Source organism: Wyeomyia smithii, chromosome 2 (assembly GCF_029784165.1).
Source record: "Wyeomyia smithii strain HCP4-BCI-WySm-NY-G18 chromosome 2, ASM2978416v1, whole genome shotgun sequence".
Lineage (NCBI taxonomy): Eukaryota > Metazoa > Arthropoda > Insecta > Diptera > Culicidae > Wyeomyia > Wyeomyia smithii.
Window position 1 is genome coordinate 128847816 of NC_073695.1, and position 6166 is coordinate 128853981.

The window sequence follows — 6166 nt, forward strand, 5'->3', positions numbered from 1 at the left end:
TTTAGATGTTCCTGGCAGTGCTGGGAACTCCTTCTGGGACTTTAAATTTGCAAGCCCAGGAGGAGTTTGCTTCGGTTTTTCCGCAGCACTGTTTGGTTTGTTCGTACTTTTCATTACACTTTGGGAAATCTTAGGACCTTTACGGGGAAGTTTAGGAGAAGAAACATTTTTCCTCTACCTAGACTCCCCAGGATTGGCATAAGATGTTCCCGCTGGTGAATCGTCAGAATCGGTTTCATCGGAGGGCAACAGATCAAAGGGGTTCGATGTTATGGTAGAAGTGGTCACGGTCTTCTTCAGCATCTCAGCGTAAGAACGCTTTGAGCGCTCCTTAAGTGACCACTTGATTTTATCTCTGCGCTGCATGTACACCGGGCATGTGGAGAGCTCATGCTGGTTTTCCCCACAGTGAATACATTTTTCAGCATTAACACTGCAAGAATCTTCCGCATGAGTCTCCCCACACTTGCTACATCGTGCCTTATTGCAGCAGTAGGCGGCTGTGTGGCCTAACTGCTTGCAATTGGTGCAATTCATAACACGGGGTACATACAATCGCACAGGCAGACGAACCCGGTCGATCGAGACGTGGCTAGGGAGTGCAGATCCGGCAAACGTAACGCGAAACGAGTCTGACGGAGTGTAAACTTTTTTACCGCCGACGAGAGACATGGACCGCAATTGCTCACAATATAAAATCTTCGCCTGTGTTTCGGTATTTTTGAAGCAACCGGTTGCGCTTTTTAGGATACACTCGACAGACAGACTCGAATCGGTTATGACACCGTCGATCTCCACGTCTCGTGCGGGTATGTAAACGCGATACTCGCGTGTGAAGAGCTCAGAGCAAGCGATAGCATTGGCCTGTGCCAGATCACTGACCACGACACGGAGCTTGTTAGGTCGGACCTTGGAAATTTCGGTCACGGCCTTGTACCCCTTCGTCAGGTCTTTTGAAATTTGCAGTATGTTTAATCGCTTTGAATTCACTCCTGCCTTTGGACGAAAATAAACAGTATAGCTGCCCTGTTGAGATCCGTCCGGGTAAAGCCTGGGGCGAGGGGGGACTGGAGAATGAACAGGGGAGGGGGTAACAGAAGGGTCAGGGTCAGGGGGGTTCGGGGATGGTGGCACGGGAGGCGAGGGATCTATATCCATCGCGCTAAATGTAACGCACTAGCGAACTAGCGCCGACAAGAACACGTACCTCTTTACTTTTTCCTTCCAGCAGTGGTTGTCCGATCGTTCGAAGCTGCACCCAAAGCAGCCAGCAGCACCAGTACAGCAGCACCAATACAGCCACCAGCAGTGAGCCGGGTGTGAGATCACTCAGCACTGCGACACGGACTCGACTGTCAACTGATGGCCTTGAATAATACACTCTTTTGTTTGGCTATTCGTACACACGGACCGGATTGTAATAGAACGACCACTTTGCACGTCCGTTTCTGTCGAGTGTTCGACGCGGAATGACTCAGCATATAAATTAATATATTTCCAAAACTCAAGATACTCTCAATAATTTCAGCAAGAGAATAAATCGAGCTCATATATCCTAAGAAAATCGTTTGATCGGTCGGGCTTAAGCAGTAAGGATCTGTAATATGTTATGAATATCGGCTCCGAGTAAAATTTCGTGATATTTAAATCTTTGTTAGACACCGATATACATTTCTGATACCAACTGATGTTTCGCTCCATTGTTAGGTTAGCAAGCTCAAAGATGTTTCTGAAGAAGTTCTGTGCAAATCTATCAGAAGAAACAAGATATTGATTGATAAAAAGTAATGCAATTGATTATTGTATCAGTATGTAAATGTATTTGCTAACTCACCACAATATTACGATATGTAGTCATATTCTTTGCCTCCAATGGCTCCATCGGGTTAAGACGGTTAACGATGTTTGTGTTCTGTATTAATCTGCCAGAAGTAACAAGATTTTAATTGGTTGCAAGTAATCAATTGTACTTGCTAGCTTACCGGGTTCTGACGATGTGTTTTCATGTTCTATGCCTTCAGCGGCTTAATCGGGTCATGACAAAAACGGAATTTTCGAGGTTTAAAGCATATCTATCAGAAGAAACAAGATTTTGATTGATTAATAGGCATATATCAAGATGGCTTAACAACGAAATTTTTTTTAATTCTTTTATCACCAATATTTAGTGGTTAGTTTGTGAGTTCGAAATCCAATTTGTGGTAATTTGTGGTTAAGTGGTTATCGAGAAATTTTCAAAAAACTGAGTCAAGCCATCTTGAAACATGATTTTTCTTTAAATGAATCGGACAACGATGATATATAGATCAATCGAAAGCTCTTAATTTGTGGTTCACGAAAATGTTAATTTTAACGTCATAATTATCAGTGTTTGTACAAACATTTGTGTTTTATTGTTCACGTAGTTCTACGTTTTATTTATTTGTTGATGACGCTGCTGGCCGCTAATGGCGCACAAGGTGTCCAAATCGAGAAACGGACGGCAAAACTATTTTTTCAAGTCCTATGTTATCCATATATTCTAGAAAGTTGCTTCGTTTACTGCTGTCCTTCATATGCTTTAATGGAATTAGTTACAAATTTCGCCGTATAGAGAGCGCCATACCTAACTTTTGAACGTGACTTGCTAGACGAATAGTTTCTTCTGCAAAGTTGTGTAAAATTTGATTACAAAACTGTTTGCTGAATACATCAAACCCCTAGAAATTGAGATTTCAGAGCTACAAGACGTTTTCTAAAAAAGCTTTTTGAAAGCAGTTTTTCATCCATATGTTCAACTCTAAGGCTTAAAACATGACTGTTTATAATTGAGAGTGACGTGGTAAATCAAGATGAAAAATTTCTAGTGATATATTGGTTATTATATACAGTATTCATGAATAAAACCTGGAAAAAAGTGTTTTTAAACGTTTTTTTTTTGAGTTGAAACTCGAAAAGGCGCAAACGAATCCAAGCTTCTATGGAGCCATTCGATAGAGTACCTTTCTGACTAACAGAAAAACACAAAACTACAGTGGGTTATTTGTAGTTTTGAATATATGGCCAACTGAAGTTACCGATTTTTACATGCATTTGAACGCTCTTTATAGCACAAAGGCCGGCGCGTACACTACGTTTCCGTTTCTATGCCCAAAGAACAGACACCACAGCGGGGCTAAATCTAGAAACGGTCGGAAATAGGGAATTTTGAAGTCCAATGTTATTAGTATCTTCTAGAAAGTTGTTTCGTTTACAGTTGTCCTTCATATGCTTCAATGCAACCCGCTTCAATTTTCATCATATAGGGGGCGCCACACCTAACTTTTGAACGTGACTTGATAGACGAATAGTTTTCTCTGCAAAGTTGTGCAGAATTTTATTACAAAACTGTTTGCTGAATACTTTTAACCTCTAAATATTGAGGTTTGTTTTTAAAATATTTTTTTTTTTGGAAAAGGTGCTGTATCTCTGAAATATCAATTCGTAGAGGTTCAAAGTATTCAGCAAACAGTTTTGTAATAAAATTCTGCACAACTTTGCAGAAGAAACTATTCATCTATCAAGTCACGTTCAAAAGTTAGGTGTGGCGCCCCCTATATGGTGAACATTGAAGCGGGTTGCATTGAAGCATATAAAGGACAACAGTAAACGAAATAACTTTCTAGACGATACTGATAACATTGGACTTCAAAATTTCCCATTTCCGTTCGTTTCTAGATTTAGCCCCATTGTGGTGTCTGTTCGTTGGGCATAGAAACAGAAACGTAGTGTACGCGCCGGCCTTTGTGCAATAAAGAGCGTTCAAATGCATGTAAAAATCGGTAACTTCAAGTGGCCATATATTCAAAACTACAAATAACCCACTGTAGTTTTGTGTTTTTCTGTTAGTAAGAAAGGGACACTATCGAATGGCTTCATAGAAGCTTGGATTCGTTTGCGCCTTTTCGAGTTTCGACTCAAATAAAAAAAATCCTTTAAAAACACTTTTTCCAGTTTTTATTCATGAATACTGTATAAAATTACCAATATATCACTAGAAATTTTTCATCTTGATTTACCACGTCACTCTCAATTATAAACAGTCATGTTTTAAGCCTTAGAGTTGAACATATGGATGAAAAACTGCTTTCAAAAAGCCTTTTTAGAAAACGTCTTGTAGCTCTGAAATCTCAATTTCTAGGGGTTTGATGTATTCAGCAAACAGTTTTGTAATCAAATTTTACACAACTTTGCAGAAGAAACTATTCGTCTAGCAAGTCACGTTCAAAAGTTAGGTATGGCGCTCTCTATACGGCGAAATTTGTAACTAATTCCATTAAAGCAAATGAAGGGCAGCAGTAAACGAAGCAACTTTCTAGAATATATGGATAACATAAAACTTGAAAAAATAGTTTTGCCGTCCGTTTCTCGATTTGGACACACTGTGTGGCGTTGGTTGTTTGCGGTGTTTGTCATTGCTATACTGAGCGTGCGTGTGGGGGATATGGTAAATATCGAGATTCGGGGAACTTAGCCAACACACTTGCTCTACTACAGGTAGCCCAACAGGCGCAGAATTGTATCAAAGAGTAACTCTAATAATCACGCACATAACTTGATGTTTACATTTACATAGCCTATGTGGCTTCATTGATGTTATTGAACAGATGAAGAAATACGCTCGTATAATTTGTGTTCGCAAAACGGGCAGCGAAACAAATCGAAGAATTTGCAAGAAAAATGATGTAGCAAAATATCTTCATTTTGAATTTTCAATTTGTTGCTCACAGATTATATAACGCCTCGTGGAACCTACGTAGGTTGAAAAAAGGCTTTTGAACGTAGTGTTATTTACCTGGATTATTGATTCTGTGCATCAAGTTAATTTCAAGTTAACTTAAATTAGTTGAAGTTCATTCACTTAACTAATCTCATTTGAACTTTGTTGAACTGAAACTCTGTTTTAAGCATGAGGCAGGTATTCATCAAAATATGTCATGAACAACATTTTTCAAACCATTCTGTGCCGAACACGCATCAGTATCGGACGTGTGATCGGTGATCGCTCCGATAGAATATAAAACAAAAGACGTGTGAACAAGTGTTGGCATTGTTTGCCTGGTCGAGTGAAACAAATCCGGGTTCGAGGTCGCGCCTTTGTGCAACTGTTTCGCATCGTGACTACCAGCTGGTGCGTAAGCCGATTTGGCTGCTGGCTGAATTGTGCTACAGCAGTGGACGAGGCACAAAAGAGGAAAAAGAAGAAGCCATCAGTTGACAGTGAGTTGTATCGCTGTGTGGAGTAATCTCACACCTGGCTCGCTGCTGGTGGCTGTTTGGTGCTGCTGTATTGGTGCTGCTGGCTGTAACGGCTGCAACTTCGAACGATCGGACAACCAACCTTACTGGAAGGGAGAAGTAAAAAGGTACGTGCTCTTGTCGGCGCTAGTGCGCTAGACTTAGCGGGATGGATGTAGATCCCTCGCCTCCCGCGCCACCATCTCCGAACCTCTCTGACCCTGACCCTTCTGTTACCCCCTCCCCTGTTCATTCTTCAGTCCCCCCTCGCCCCAGGCTTTACCCAGACGGAGCCCAGGGCAGCTATACTGTCTATTTTCGGCCAAAGGCGAGACCGAAATCGAAACAGTTGAACCTCTTGCAGATTTCTAAAGACCTGACGAAGGAGTACAAGGGCGTGACCGAAATTTTCAAGGTCCGGCCTAACAAGCTCCGTGTCGTGGTCAGTAACCTGAAAGAGGCCAACGATATAGCTTGCTCTGAGCTCTTTACACGCGAGTATCGCGTTTACATACCCGCACGAGACGTGGAGATCGACGGTGTCATAACCGATTCGAGTCTGTCCGTCGAGTGTATACTGGAAAGTGCCAAAGGGTGCTTTAAAAAAAAACCTGTCCCGATGTAAAGGTGCTCGACTGCAAGCAATTGCGGTCAGCATCGATCATCGGTGGCAAAACAGTATACACCCCGTCAGACTCGTTTCGAGCTACGTTCGCCGGGTCAGCGCTACCAAGCCACGTCTCGATACACCGGGTTCGTCTCCCTGTGCGATTATATGTGCCTCGCGTCATGAACTGCCTGAATTTTAAGCAGTTATTCCACACCGCCGCCTACTGCTGCAATAAGGCACGTTGTGGCAAGTGTGGGGAGAATCATGCGGATGATTCCTGCAGTAAAAATGCTGAAAAAT

General features: G+C 41.9%; 1 long non-coding RNA gene across 1 annotated transcript; it reads right to left on the bottom strand.

Moving 5' to 3' along the window:
• Nucleotides 1–1384: 1384 nt before the first annotated feature.
• LOC129720351 (uncharacterized) lies at nucleotides 1385–2050 on the bottom strand. Its single transcript, XR_008727255.1, has 3 exons — nucleotides 1983–2050; nucleotides 1835–1922; nucleotides 1385–1750 (listed from the first exon to the last, which is right to left on the bottom strand). It is a non-coding gene; the product is annotated as an uncharacterized LOC129720351 (long non-coding RNA).
• Between the last annotated feature and the right edge of the window lie 4116 nt (nucleotides 2051–6166).